The following is a 16,315-nucleotide window of genomic DNA, read 5'->3' on the forward strand; positions in this document are numbered from 1 at the left end:
ACCAAAGCTACCTGTGGGTCCCTGTTACTGTGCCCAGGTGAACGCACAGCTCAATACAAACACGTAAAAGTAATTCGTCGATTTGTTTATTCATTCTCCCTCCAATCCAGTCCACACGGTGCGACAACTTGTCCGTCCGTCCACACTGTCTCCTGGAGAAAAAACCTCTTGGGAGGACAATCTTCATCAGTTATTAATGGCAGAAAGTTACAGAGCGAAGCTTCTCGGTCCTCGGTTGGCCTTCGGTTTTGGTCTGCAGCCATCGAAAGGAGCAAAGGTGAATAAAATAACAGATAATTTGAGTGTACATAAAACAATGGGACGCATGGGCAGTGGCGGTGGATGATGATGATGAGTCGAGAATAAAATAAATTCCATTTCAAGGGAAGGCCCTTTTTCCATTCCAGCCGTTCAAGTGAAGGGGGAGAGAGAGAGAAACAAAAGATACATTAGAAGCCAGGGCTCCAAGTAGGCGATTGTGCTTTCGAGCACAATTATCCTGCACCAAGCGACCAACACCGGCAGTAGGCGGCGATGCATTTGCATTTGCTCCCCGGTGCATTATTGAGCAGGAAACGGTGCACTAAGCCTTCCCCCGGGCTGGCTGAAGTGACCATTCTCGATTCACATTCAAGTGCTTGATGATAGCCTGAGGAACAACAACCATTGCCGCAGGTCTTTTGTCGTAAAAGCTGGTTAACCTGAACCAGTGGCAAACGTCTGTTCGATCACTTCTGACTCACCCACCACCACTCAGTCACTGCTCTCAGTAACAAGCCTTCAAGTGAGCCGCCGTTAGGGCAAGTGACCTGCATTACGCAGATACGCACACACACCACACACCACGGTAAGTTACAATGCATCCATTAGCAGCGGAACAGTGCAGCCTTTCTTGCACCTTAAGAGGGCGCACGAGGCGCACAAGATTCGTTCAACTCACACGTGGAACACTTGGAGAGTCCTTGGCTTCTCGCGTTACGTGTTCGGCGCGGAAGGGGGTCCGATCATAAATCATTTATTCCAGAAACACTTCTTTCGCGCCTCGAGCACACCACGACTCGTCGGCTGTACGCCAGGACACGGTCCGGCCAACGGTGTGAACTAGTTTCCAGCATTCCAGCTCGCCCATTTCGCTGGCAATACGGAGATGGAGAAACAATTAAATTATGGAATCGTTTCTGCAATGGCCGACCGTTTTTAGTTTTATGGCAAAGCTATTATTGAATATCACATGGTTGGGCTGGAGAATGGCCTAAGGATGTGGCATAGAGTTGGATTTTTTTGCAATATTCCCCTGAGTAGTTCATGAAACAATCATTTTTAAACATATAAGTCAATCTTTTTTAGAACAGAATATGCAATATGTGTTTTAAAAAAAATTGACAATTTATATCTTAAAATATTAGGCAATTCACACAAGTACATTGTTCATCAAAACCCGTTCCAAATGGTTTTGTGACAAGTATATAAATAGCCCAATTATGCTAGCAAACCAACATCATCGTTTAGATACTAAAATACGAGAAACACATACACACCGTTACGGCGTCCCACCGGAAGTACCGCTTGAGCGAGGTTCAAAAGGTGACAATATGTCTCTCATAACCGTCGAACATAAACGACGCGATGCCATTAAGTTTTTCATCCTTATCTCCCCTCTTGAACGTCGGAACCGGCGAAGGAGCCTCATGCATGGCCACGCTTTGTTGGCACAAAACAATGGTAAACCCAACACTCATCTCGTAGGAGCGTTGGCCAAGGATCTGGCTCCCTCTTGTAGTCCATTCCACCTCACCGTTAAGCATCCGAGAGCTTGTAAAACCACGCGGCACTCGCGGATTGCACGGAAAACGCATTCGCGCGATTCCACTTTCAAGTGGCGCAACGCATAAAACCCGAGGACGATGGAGCCACGGTGTGGTGCGTATGTTTCGCGAGTCCCCACCACCATTCGTCTGCCGTCTCCAAGTGATTGTAGCCTCACCGTTTTATGGCGCCGGAAGTCAAAAAGGCAGCATCAGCCGCAGAGTGGAGATGAGAAGTCAACGAAGCGAAGGGGAAAAGAACTCAAATACACACACACACACGTATCCCATTTCTGGTGCAAGAATTCATAGACCACCAATTTTACAACTTGTCAGAATTAAGGATGGCCACGGTCGGAGGTCCGCCTTGCTCCGGAGTCCGGAGGCGAACAGTTGCGAACAGTAAAAATCAAGATTTTGATAACAATTCAAACTTTTATAGCTTTGTCCCTTGCACCCCGACTCCTCGATTCCAACGGAGATGAAAAAGAAAAATTGCGAAACGATTTTCCTCTTCTCTTCTTCCTCCTCTCCTCTCTTTTTGCTCACTCAATAGCTGCAGAAGCCCAGGTGAACGATGGAAAGCGAACGAGCGAGCGAGCGATCGAATGGCCTTTTCTATAAACTCGCAATGGAACCGAAACCGAAATATGCCTTCGATCAGGAACGTGATGGCCAGAAAATGGCCAATTCGGAATGACGGAAGCAGACGGGGGGGAGTGGGACTTGGAGCTTCCAATCACTGGAAGTAGCCGAGAATGCCGAGTCCGAGAGGTATCGAGTTTGCTTGTCAGGGAAAGGAAAGTAATTCTGAAGTTTTATGATTTTTTACCGACTCCCCCCCCAAATACCCGAACCCAAAAGGAGGCAGAGGGCGCGATAATGTCCTTTGGTTTGCGATTGGAACCCTCACATTCCTGGTCATCGTCATAACTTTTTGGGGGGGAATGGGAGCTCCGAGCAGAACCAAAAACCGTTTCACTCACCCCCCACACACACACACACAATGACGCTAACGACATTTTGATTATGCGCCTAATGACGGCGGTGGTGGCTGGAAACGGGGACCGCGCGATTGAGTGACGCTCCGGTCGTCGAGGCGAGGCAGAAACGATCGATCTGGTCAACGATGCATTAAAATACTTACTTTTTACACACTTTTCCGGGTTCGATTGGATGTGGTAGTGGTGGTGTGCGAGGAGTACGGTTGATGTTGACTTCCGGCCATGTTAATCCTCATGCTGAAGGACCGTTTGCCGTTGATAGCCTGAAGTAGCAATAATGGAGCCGTTCGTTCGCTTGATACACCACGCAAGGGAATGCAATATTTTGCCTTTCACAGCGCTAATAGCTCCGTCTTCGGTTCGGACCAGCGTGACGCTCCCGTAAAGTTTGTTCGAAAGCATTATTTAATTGAAAAACTTCGAACCGTTGGTTGGTCGTGCTGGCTTCCGCTTTCTGTTCATTTTGAATTAAACCGATTAATTGTTTCGTACAATGGAATGGAGTGTTATAATGCTGCCGCGAATCCAAAGGAAACATTCATTTCTATTTTTGGGGGGAGAATAATTAAGTCAGAATTGAGACATTTTAACAGGAATTTCGAAAATAATCGAACCTAATTGGACTTCTACTAGACATTGATTTCATGATAAAATAGAGCTGGTATATCTGTAAAAAAACGTTCAAATAATTCTTACGCCATTTTGCACCGCAATCCTTGGAAAGAGCTCATCCGTCAACGCAGACCACATCCTGCTGGAATAGCGGAAACTCTCTAGCGCATATGAAACATTTCAGTTCCACAAAAATTCCAGCGCGTCTGTCATAACGGCAGATGGTAAAATTATGACTCTACCCATAGTAAGGAACCCCATACGCTACTATGATTGGCAGCTGATGTGTACCGCATGCTGCACATTCATAGCGCGCCGCCTGTCACTTGGAATTGACAGTCAACAGGAGGCAAGTGCTATCGCGGGACTATGATATTTCGTGGGTTTTTTTGTGCATTCATAAATGATGAACTTCTCAAGAATATTGTCTTAAAAAATTGGAACAATTGCAGCAACAACTGACAAGGCCTGTAGAAAACCATGCGTCATACATGGGGCTCAGCGCCCCTTAAAACGTTATTGATGTAGTCATCCCAAAACCTATGTTTTCGAAGGTTTTCAATTTCATCCACAAGGTTCTTCAAAATAAAAAATAGACATTTTTGCATATGCATTGTTGACAAAGTGTATTTTTACAAACATATCTCTTCACAGAATTGATGCCTTGGCAGCATTTAAACACCTTTTTTAATCAAACTGAATAGTCGTCTTCTTGAAAAACGGTTGTTGAATGTGGCAGTAACGAATGCATTTAAGTTTGTCAGTGGATTCGTCACCAAAAAATCCACAAAACTGACCCGCTTTTTGGGGCGATTTCCAATTGAAGCAAGGCCGAGCACTAAGCCATAAAAAATCGAAACGAGTCCTTAACTGTTTGCCGATGTACTGTAGCACGTCAAATCAATTTCTCTCCAGTTGTCAGTATGCAAACTGGTTGACACAAGGTAACCGCTTGGAAACTATTGAAGCTAAACATGCAAAGCAATTTCTTCTAAAACTGTCCCCAAAGGAAAGGGTCATTTCCATGCTAAATGCAGATAAACATTGGCCGACAACGTTCACCATAATCGTTTTTACAGATTCCTAGTAGTAAACAAACCCGGGAAGTGATAACAATATCGTTCCTGCATCTAATTCCTTGCCATCGTCCTAAGCGTTGACAGCTGCCTGGCTATGATTGCCTAGTCTTGTCTTCTCCCGGAATCATGTTCTTCTATTCGATAGCTATTCAAGCATCGAATGACACCGGAGCACGTTCCAATGGCGCAACGGACGTAGCAGCAGCAGCAGCAGGTGCAGTCGACGAGATAACGATTGTTTCAATCACACAACCTCCTCCAATCGACCGATACCGAGGTGACATTTGCCGATAGTTCGATGCATAATTCGAGCATCGTTTGCCTGGCCCATAAAAAAGAGGTCACCACCCCACCCCACCCCATCCCGCCCACCCCGCAAGGTGGCACAGCTGTTGTTGCCGATTCGATTTGATGACGTCAGCACGGTGTCACACTACGGACGGGCCATCGAAATCGGCTTTTGGCATATAAATGGTTTTGCGGCGGTGGAAAGGAAAATGCGATCACACACACACACACACACACACGCGCGCGCCAATCGAACCCATTGTGGCCAATAAGATAAAGTACGCAAATTGATTTCCCACTTCGGGGTTGGCTTCCTTTCGTGGTCGACGCGAATGGGTGAAAGAGGTGGTGAAGTGAGGTGAGGTGAGGCAAATGCGATAAGAATTTCCATACAATTTCCTGCGTGGTTTTTTTTTTTTGCTCTCCCGGCAATTCGCGATGTGAACTGTTCGCTTGAATGAAATGGTTCACGGAGCCAATCGCCGAAGCCGCGTTGAACACTCGCGTGCCTGTCGACTGTCACTGTCAATCGAGATCGACACTTAACCGGACCCCTTCCCGACTCCATTGGCTACTAGGACTACGGCTAGGACGAATCGATTGAGCACTTTGTGATTGAGCAGCGAAAGTGAAATTTATCTCTCGCGGTATTTTGAGGTTTGTTTTTTCTTTTTTTGTTTCATGCCCATTGCCACTTGATCCGGATGTCAATATTTGCTTTTGGCGGCAGTGGATCACTGTGCACTTTGATGGCACTTCAAAATTGGAGAGAAACAGGAGAGAGTTGCGATTGTTCAATAATTTAATGCCATGCCACTTCATTGCTCAATTTCTGTTGCTTCACAACAAATTCACGCGATGGCTATGAATTGAAGCACTCCGTGGAGCTCCTTCTATAAGAATGCGCATCAATACCTTCAGCGAAACTCCAGCTACTAGTGGACGCAGCAGCAGCAGCTAATGCTCATTAACACGCCGTGGTGAATGTTACATTACATTAGCCTCATCGGATTAGCCTCTCGTAACTCAGTCACCCGAACACAGCACCGAACACACAAACACACACTCGAGGGATGCTGATTAAAAAGCTTTTACCCGTGATTGAATGCGCCATCCCTCGGGCACGGTTGCTGTGCGTTCGAGCACAGTCTCTACAGGTGACCTATTCGAGCCCCAACTCATCGACTAACCCAGAGTTGTTTGCCTGTTTTTCCTGGACGTCCGTGAAGCGCTTTTGGTTTTGGTTCACAATCACTCACAGCAGCAGCAGTAGCAGCGCGCAGGATTCGCACTCCAACCTCAATCAGCCTAAAACAAATATCAATCAGCATGCTCGGTACCGGGCCAACCCAACCCCCAACAGCGGTACGTGCAGTCCCCACTGCCAATGGAATGATTAAACACAAACCGGACGGCAATGAATGGGTTTTGTGGCTGACTAACTGACTGCTGACCGGAAGCGGGCAAAACCGTGCATCAAACGGGTACGTGCCCGGGTTAGGCAAGTTGGAACCGTTGCAACAGCAGCAGCAACCAGTCCGGAGCCCAGGATTTTCAATGCCATTTTCCATGCCAACCCGGCTAGGGGGGGAAAAATAGAGAAAAAGGACACCGGAACACTGGAGCACTAGAACTGGAGCATACGGTACATTACACATCAACAACGACAGCAGCAGCAGCAGCAGCTGAGCTCACTATCAATCGGTTCAAGCACCGAGTTGATCCGACCAACTGGTCCGAGGATATAATTATGACGCTCGAAGGGACCGTTGGCGGTGGCTCTCGTGCTTTCCGTTTTTTTTTTCTATTAGGACTGCGTTGCAGAGGCTGCTCCGTATGGGTGAAAAAGGGGAAAATTTACAAAAGTCAATCGATTGGAACACGCTCCCGCAGATCGGCTTTGAAGCACCGTTTTTTCCGTGGTGTCTGTCCGCATTTTCTGCTCTCCAATCGAGTCCCGGACGCTTGCTTGCTAATAAACGGAGTTCCCAGCCCCAACCGTGACCATGGCCGCGTTTGAAGCGGTGTTGGGCGTGTGTGTTTGTGCCTGTGTGTGTGGAAAGCAATCAAATCTGTCCACGCGGCTGAACGGTTTCGGAGCAGGTTTATGATTGATTGAATTCTCGTGGGAACAAGCAATTCAGTGGTTAATGGGGCGCATCAGGAACCTCAAAGTGTCCGCATGTTGTTGTTCCATGCTGCAGTTCTGATAGAGAGAGAGAGAAAGCGACGCGAAAAAAGAGTAGGCAGTTATTTGTGTTAGTAGTTCGGAAATTGTTACCATAGATTTATCCAACTTTATGTTCTGCAGAGCAGCAGAGTGTAGACTTCAGCAGTTCAGATAAATGACAATCATTTTCTCAATGCAATACAACAAGTGCCAAGGTGTTGTTTCTAATATCTACTAACGAAATTGCAACAGGAGGAAATGGTAATAAATTTATTAAGATCGCAATATCTAATGTGAATGTTTTTTGGAGAACATTGGTAAATAGTAATAAAAAATGTTCGAATATGAATTTTGGGTGATTTTTCGTGCATAAATTTAATAAAGCCGTATAGCGCAAAAATATGTACAGCTTGAAATATCACCAAATAATGCAGGTGGTATTAAAAGGAATATTACCTATCAGTAAACCTAATCAATACAAGTGAAAATAAAATAAACTACCTAAAATATAAAACAACACATTTTCATTCATGCCTGTTGCAAATGTGCAACTTTATTCAACTTTTCAAAATTCAATCTTAAATCGCACAAATCTCCGAAGTAACGATTAGTGTGTACTTCGCGCGTTTCTTCTGTACTGGTCCCTGCAATCCTTCTGCCGGCGGATGATCGTGCGGCCGTTGCCCGTCCGCGGACTTTGCCCCCTGGGTGAACACTCGATCCAGGTGTGCTTAGTTCACCCGAACACAGCCCGGACCGAGTGTCACTTCATCCGCCGGCAGCGCCCTCTATTTGTGATCGCTGGCGTCACTTATTTGTGACATTGTCCCCCTTGTGAAGTGCCTGGTTCGGCACTTTACTCTAGTCACCAGCGATCACGCTATCTCCTACCTGTCACTCCGTTATCTTATCTGTATCTAGCGTTATCTTATCTGTAACGCTGTTCTGTCACTTAAGTTTGATGTTTTCCTTCCGCACGTGCGGTTCGCTGCTCCGGTAGGTAATATATTTTCTTCTAACCTAACTATCTGTGCCTTCTATCCTAGGCTTCACGTCCAACACGGCAATCTTGGTTGCTGGACGTTCGTAAATCTGCCCATTTGGTGCCCGTATGGTTACGCGCCGGACTTGGCCGTCTCGCGCTAGTACCACGGCCGCCACCGTCCCTCTCGGCCAGTGGTTGCGCGGTAAGTTTTCGTCCGCAATGACGACCACGTCTCCCACCGCTATCGGTCGCGCCCTTTTCACCCATTTGCTTCGCCTCGTTAGCGTCGGAAGATATTCCCGGACCCACTTTCCCCAGAATACGTCGGCCAACCTCTGCGACGTCAGCCACGATGTCTTCAGTGTTGCTGCCTTGTTGTCGAACGGGAGATGCGGCTTGTCCCCGTTGAAGCTGCCAAGTAGGAAGTGGTTGGGCGTCAGCGGGGGTTCCGAGTCGAAGTCGATCGGGACGTCAGTCAATGGTCGCGAATTAACCGTGTACTCCACCTCTGCCAGGGCCGTTTGCAGGACTTCGTCGGTCGGCAGTCGAGGAAGTCGCATCTCCAGCAGCGCCTTCTTCACCGACCCGATCAGGCGCTCCCAGGATCCGCCAAAGTGTGGTGCGCCAGGTGGGTTGAACACCCAGCGGAGGTTCGGCGCCGTATCTTCCATCAATCGGCTGCTATCAACCTCCTTTAGTGCATCTTTCAACTCGCGGGATGCACCAATGAAGTTTGTGCCACAGTCGCTGATCAGCTCGATCGGTTTGCCTCGTCGAGCGATAAACCGCCGTATCGCTAGGATGCAGGATGTCGTGTTCAGTGTGTGTTTCTCTGTTCGTCTCCCAACTGCAACGGTCAACGGACCGAAATAGTCGATCCCGGTGTAGAAGAAGGGGGGTCGGAAGGCAGCAAGACGTTGTTCGGGGATGTTTCCCATCAATGGGGGTTCGGGTCGCACGTCGCGGTTCTTGCATCTCTGACATTGTTTGCGTACGCGATTGAACTCAACCCGCAGTCGGGGAATATGATAGTGCGACCGCAACGCATTGATCGCCGTCTGGTGTCCCTGGTGGTAGTAGCGTCTGTGGGTGTCGTCGATGATGAGGTCGGTCACGAGGTGTTCCCTGGGCAGGATGATTGGCCTTTTCGTCGCCTCGTCGACCCATGGGCAGTTTGCGAGCCTACCACAGGTACCCTGTAGTTCAAGCCGTGGTATTGATATGAACGGCAATGGTGCGACGCGCGTCTTTGACCCTATGAGCGCGCACTTGATGAAGTCACCGGCTACGAATCGGAAGTAGGCCACCGCTGCCATACCATTCTCGCTTGCGTGGCAGAATACGTGGAGCTGTGCTGTCGCGTTTTCTCTGTAGAGTGTACTATGGTAACATCTGGGTACGCTGACGTGGTGTAGTTCGGGCAATAGCTGGATCCAGGCGCTCCACTTCTTGGTTAAGTCGTCATTGAGCTCTTGGTCCCATTCAAGCTTGGTGCGCCAGATCTCCTGCAACAATACTGATAGCAAATCTTCTTCGTGCTTAGGCGACCTTCGGTAGGTGAACACATCCGCACTCGTGTCCCACCACATTCCTAGGACCTTCGACGTGTTACGGCCTGCGCTCGGATTGTGAACTGGAGTCGCTTCATTAGGCGAGGTTGGGTGCTCTTCCCCTCTCAGAAGATGGCTCAGCACACGTTCCGAGTTCGAGAGCCAGTTGGTGATCTCAAATCCACCCTGCGTGTGGATGTATTTTACTTCATCGCATAGTTCGATGGCTTCCTCTTCGGTGTCAACGCTCACTAGCATGTCGTCGACATAATGTAATGTCTTAATGCAGTCCACCGCCTTTGGGTACTGCTCTGAAAATCTGTCGGCGTTTGTGTTTTTTACATACTGCGCAGCACTAGGCGAGTAGGGCCCGTGTGGGATCCAACCGAGCCTTGTCTTGAATGCAGCTGGTTCCCCAGCTCTTCCTTCGACGCAGTCGAGAGGGTGTCCTAGGTGGCAGTTGTCCATCCCGATCAATAGCTTCGGTCGAACATTATCGTAGGAGGCGATTGTACGGCCTTGTAGGTGTTTATAGCGTTTGGCCAACTCGACCGATGACACCGACTGCGGGGGCAGGTCCAGCTGCGACAGGGTGTACACCTTCTGGAGCACGTACTGCTGAGCCGTTGGTTCGACGCCTGATATGCCAAGCAATAACTCCACAGAGTCCGGTTCCTCGCGGTTTCGGTCGTCTGTCCACTTTAGGCACATTGGGCGGGGCTGGCCCTCAGCACCGAGTTCCGCAGCCAGCGTTTTGTCAATGAACGTAGCTGACGAACCGTCGTCCAGGAACGCGTATGTCTCGACGCTTTTGCCCTTTGCTGTGATGATCACTGGCACATAGCGGAGTAGCACTTGCTGGCCGTCGATCTGATGAGCGTTGCAGACGGCTCTGGTCGGTTCTAGCTTCCCGTCTTCGCATGGTTGGTCGTCTAGCTGGCGCATGTTGCGTGTGCTGGTGGTTGGCTCCTGCCCTTTGGCGTTGTGAAGATAGCGGTGGTGTGCGAACGTGCACCCATCTATTCCGCACCGTACTGGGGAGCATTTTCGCCCTGTATGCCGCATTAGACACATCTTGCAGAGCTGGTGGTTTCTGACTGCCGTCCACCGCTCGTTGATGCTCATCTCTCGAAATCGCTTGCATACGGGTGGCACGCAATCTCTGTCTGTGCATATCACGCACTTGCTGCCTGTCGCTACCTGCTCTAGTGGTGTGTGAGTGTTTACGAAGTGCTTGGGCCGGCGGTTTGGTTCCTTCTGTCGGCCGTCGTGGTTTGGTTCCTCGATAGTCGGTAGCGTTACCGAACTCGCCGCAGAAACAAGGCTCTCCAGCCAAACGCCAAAGTCGGCTAATGTCGTTCGTTGCTGGGCTTGTTTGTGGAAAGCCCAATCTAACTTTATGCTGGGCGGGAGCTTGTCCACCAGTTCTTGTAAGAGAGCGACGTTGCACATGTAGTCGTCGAGACCGGCCGCATCGATCGTGGCACACATGTTTTGGACTGCCACCCCGAAGTCGATGAGTGTCTGGAAGTTCAGCATGGTGGGGCGTGGCAGTCGACGAATTTTAGAAATCATGTTGTGCACGATCACCTCGGGCCGACCAAACAGCGTTCGCAGCGTTGATATTGCTCCTTCTAGGTTAGAGGGATGAAGTAAGCGATTCCTTACCGCCTCCAGAGCCTTCCCTTTCAGCGCCTTCTGTAGCCGGAGTAAGTTCTCCTCTGCGCTGTACCCGCATATCGCGGTGGAATTCTCAAAACTCGTGATGAAGATCGGCCACTCCTCAGCCTGTCCTGAAAATGGTGGCAGATCTTTGGAGACCCCTTGCCTTGCTGATACTTGGCTTTGGTTCAGCAGGGTTTGGGGCCACGCATGTTGATAAGTCTGGTGTGCCGCGGGGTTTTCTTCGTACGACCGCTGGTACATTAGGGATGGACCCGGGATGGACGTCGTCGGGTACGTCTGCGATACCGGCGGCGGCTGCATGTACGATGGGCCCGGGATGGACGTCGTCGGGTACGTCTGCGATACCGGCGGCGGCTGCATGTACGATGGACCCGGGATGGACGTCGTAGGGTACGTCTGCGATACCGGCGGCGGCTGCATGTACGCTGCCGCTGGTGTCTGCGACAGCATGATTGGTGTCGCATGATGTGTCGACGTGGTGACATGGCGATTGCCACCATTTCCCGTGAACAGACTGGAGCCATTTTGGAGGTTCGGGGCGCCATGCTGTTCTGGTCCGCGGTGTTCGCCATGCTGCTCTGGTCCGCGGTGTTCGCCATGCGTCCGGTCGTTGGCTCGTTCCATCGCCAGGAGCCGGTCGTTCACTTGGGCGAGCCTCAAGGACATGTCCGCGAGCAGGCTCTCGATGGCGCTCCGCTCGTGGTGCGTCCCTCTGTTCGCCGCAGCCCCTCCGTGTTCCGGTGATGCGAAGAGGGCAGCCGTGGAATTTGCCAGGGGGGTCGGCGAAGTTCGCGATGCAGCCTCGGCGGGTGCGGCATTTTCTCCTGGCTGGCTCATCTCGTTTGCACAATTCACGCGCTCACTAATCCGCGACGGCGTTACTGGTCGCAGCTTCCCAAGCTTCTCACTAAAGTTGGTTTAACCTTTCAACCTTCTTCACGGCACTTTGCGAGGCGCAGTTCCTCGCAACACGATTCGCGCGCACGCGACGAAGATAATCACAAAGTTCGATAAAGTTCGGTTCGCGGTGAGGCGCAGTTCCTCACGACACGATTCACAAGTTCACTAACGTTGGTTTAACCTTTCGACCTTCTTCGCGGCACTTTGCGAGGCGCAGTTCCTCGCAACACGATTCGCGTGCCTTCTTCACGGCACTTTGCGAGGCGCAGTTCCTCGCAACACGATTCGCGTGCACGGGATGAAAGTCACCACCAGGTCAAACTCAAACGACACTTTGCGAGGCGCAGTTCCTCGCAATATCGCTTTTTAAAGCAAACTTTTTTCTAAATCCACTCGTGTGGTGTTCAAAATTACGCGGAAACGTCGAAGTGAAATAATCGTTACAATGTTGCAAATGTGCAACTTTATTCAACTTTTCAAAATTCAATCTTAAATCGCACAAATCTCCGAAGTAACGATTAGTGTGTACTTCGCGCGTTTCTTCTGTACTGGTCCCTGCAATCCTTCTGCCGGCGGATGATCGTGCGGCCGTTGCCCGTCCGCGGACTTTGCCCCCTGGGTGAACACTCGATCCAGGTGTGCTTAGTTCACCCGAACACAGCCCGGACCGAGTGTCACTTCATCCGCCGGCAGCGCCCTCTATTTGTGATCGCTGGCGTCACTTATTTGTGACATGCCATTCGACTAAACATAAGTAAAAATAGATAAGCAGGGTTAATAAAGTATCATCAGCTAAAATTGTCTCACCACTTCACAAATCATTGGCTCCAAAACCCTAAAATTACTGCTCCAAACGGCACAACCATCGAAACCGTCGGCATATAAACCTTCTCACCTCTTGAATGACCGCATGACCGCAGCATCAAACACAAATACAGCCAAACTCGTGTTTACAAACCGTGTCGCGTTTTTTTTTGGCCAAAGCGTTTTCCACAGTCCACAGGCAATGCGGCAAAATTGTCGCAGCTTTCTGGCTGAACAACTTGATAAGCTGAATGATGGACGTTGGTTGGAATTTATCTCGCGACGCCCGCCACGTCCATGCCAGCCCGTGAGGGAGGAGTGAAAAACAGACAGAAAAAGACAGAAGCAAAAATCACAATCCATTTGATGCGCTGCGAGAAAAAAGTAAGCGCGACGAGGATTAGACTGAAATGAGTCCGATGTGTCACGTGGACGAATGTATGCAACCGGACCTGGACCGAGCCAGACAGGTTGGTTTCAAATAAATTGTCCCACCCCGGCGGTACCACACCATATATGCTCCTGGCGCAGGGATTAGTCGCCCGGGGAATGGTCTCTGCGAGTGTGTAATGTTCGAGCGATGGGAGAGCGCGAAATTAGATCTAAATATTTGTGATAGCGACGCGTGAGCAGACCCAGGGAGGACACTCGCCATCCATCCATCAAACCACCACCACCACAAACATGAGTTTCGGAAGGGGGTCTCGATAAACAACGCCACATAAATCTGGCAACTGTCAGCGCGTTGTATCGTGCCGGGGGAATACTCTCGCACCGGAACTGCTGCCCAAAAGACGGACGGACGGTCCGTTCGCTCCTCGTCCCCGGATTCAGCCGACCAATGGGCGGTAATGATACAATATGATCCACCGATCCCGGAAGGACGCAACACGCAAATTGTGTCGTTTAATTAAAGAATAACACCGATTGCCCTTTGAACCCCAAACCAGGGAAAAGGACCGCACGTATATGACGTTTCAAATGTCAAACACGCCCAGACTACTAGATGCGCTTCTGTTTCGCTAGTCCCCCGCTGAGGACGAGGCCATCAAAAGTACCAAAATGCGATGTGGAATCCTTCTGCAAAACTGTATCCTTCCAGCAAGCAAGGCTAGGCGAGGGGTTTTTTGAAGTTTGAACCGAAACTCCCCGAAACCGGTCGTGCCGACCCTCTAATGAAGCAACCTCCAAATCGTATGCGATGCTTTTATCCCTTTTTCGAAACATCTCCAGGTCGTAGCGAGGAAGGAAGCTGGGACGGGGGGTATACGGTTGTCGGACGCGCGTCCGGTGTCATCATAATAAATATTTATGAATGGCCGGATTTGCTCCCCGGTGTCCTGGTGCTATGCTGGTGTGGCTCCTTTGGTTAAGGTGAATATCCGGCTTCGGGTTTTGGGTTCCGGTTCCGGAAGACTGGATGGTCACGACGATCCTGTCAGTCCTGGCTGTGTCACCATGGGAGCAACAGTAGCAGCAGCAGCAGCAGCAGGTGCTGAACGATGCGAACACAATCGTGTGTTCTGAACATTCTCTGCTAAGCTTCGGTCATCGAATCGATCGGATGCGAGCTCGTGGTTCACCGGAGGAGGTTCTGTCACTCTCTGACACTCCTTGAGCAAAACAATGAGCAGGATACGCATCTTTCAGGGCATCCAATGCTGGGTCCTGGGGAAACGAGAATAAAAAACCGAAACCAGACAACCGGACCTCGTTCTAAAACCTGTTTACCGATATCCTCATCGGAAGCTGGATAGCCCAATCTGACCACCAATCCCCACCCTTTGGTGGTTCCGAAACTTTTCCTCCCCAGGGCTGGGCTGTCGGGGGGAGGCCAAAACCGATAAAATAACGAAAAGCGAAAGGGTCAACTCCCTGGGTCTATGCAAACCTCCCTCTGCCGGTGCCGTGGTCTAGGTACAGGAACTGGTCAGTTTTTGGGGTGCGTCCCCCCGAGTTTTGTGCCCCGCAATCTCTGTCCCTAGGGGTGTGGTGGCTGCTGGGGGCTGGGGTTTCGCCTCGGTCCCGAATTTGTCTTATCTGTCGTCTCGACTTTCCCCCTTCGCCCCAAAAAGGCCTTTCCAACAACAACAAAAAAAAGCGGGTCCCGTCCAATCCCCTTTGCAGAGGGTTGCCGTATTGGTTTTTGGGGTACCTTCAAGATTATGGCGAACAATAGCCACGGCTTAACCCGAGGTTACCCGCCACCGGTTGCCCGCCTTTTCTTTTTTTTTTTGTTATCAGAAAATCCGTTTTCTTAATAGATTTTATCGGACGCACACACATACACACACCACACGGCCACTGCCATGCTAAACCGGTAACCATTTTGTGAACGAGGCAAATAAAATTCACGCGGGCCCTGGTCTAGCGCTGGTCTTTTTGTACCGAGAGGCCTTTCGCTGGTGGTGATTGCGCAAAGGCGCATTGGGTTCGATGTGATGGGTTAGATAAGATAGTTTAAGATTTTATGAATTACTGTATTTTCGGTTTTTGATCGCTCGATGCTCGTCCCTTGCACGGCACTTGGTCCAAGGATTATGGAAGGTCCTGGGAGGAGCGTGCAGGGGGCGAGTGAAGGTTCAAAATATGGTATTATCAAGATCGAAAGAGAAGCCGGGTTCAATATTTTATAAACGGACGGAAGTGAATAATTCTCCCGGACGTTTACCCAACGAAAAAGGGACAGTCTCATCAGGGGTTTTATAGCTGCATTCCCGGTAATTCAATTACCTTTGCACAAACGCCATCTCCATAACAGCAGCAGAAACCCGTATCACCCGTGTCCGTGTGTGTGCGTGCCAATAGTTATACCATCAGGATGCTCCATTGGTTCCCCATTTACTAGGCAACAGTCGTCTCAATCGGCATCATCTACGATGTAACGACGCTCCCTCTAGTAGGCCCGTGCGGTAGTGCTTTTCTAAGTAAACCGTATCTATGCAGAGTACGTCAACATCATTATGATTTAATGTGAGCCCCATTCAATGCGAGCTCATACAATGGTGGCAGCAGCAGCAGCAGCAGTACGACCATAAGTAGGCCATACGTTTCAGGATAGCGGCGCGTGTACTGCCATTTCCGAGCTGTCACACACAAGATGGCAACCATCTACGGTTAGGGCTGCTGCTTGCCAAGTGTCATAATGCGTACCATATTACTCCTCGAGTACTCAGTAGGCATTTGTGATTTGCTACTTGGAACAGGTGTAAGGGAAATTTCTTTATGTTGGGGAATTCATATAAAATCCCACCGCTGTCACCACGTTGTAACGGGATTTCTTCCCGGAGTTAGAAACTTAGCGTGGCAGAACCGCTGTCACCACTAATGTCAACAGGAAGACTCACGACTCAACTGACTGTGCTTCACAAAGGGGACTCGCCTGACTCAACTGACTGATCTTCACAGAGAGACTCCCCGACTCAACTGACT

The sequence above is a fragment of the Anopheles darlingi genome, chromosome 3 (assembly GCF_943734745.1).
Source record: "Anopheles darlingi chromosome 3, idAnoDarlMG_H_01, whole genome shotgun sequence".
Taxonomy (NCBI): Eukaryota; Metazoa; Arthropoda; class Insecta; order Diptera; family Culicidae; genus Anopheles; species Anopheles darlingi.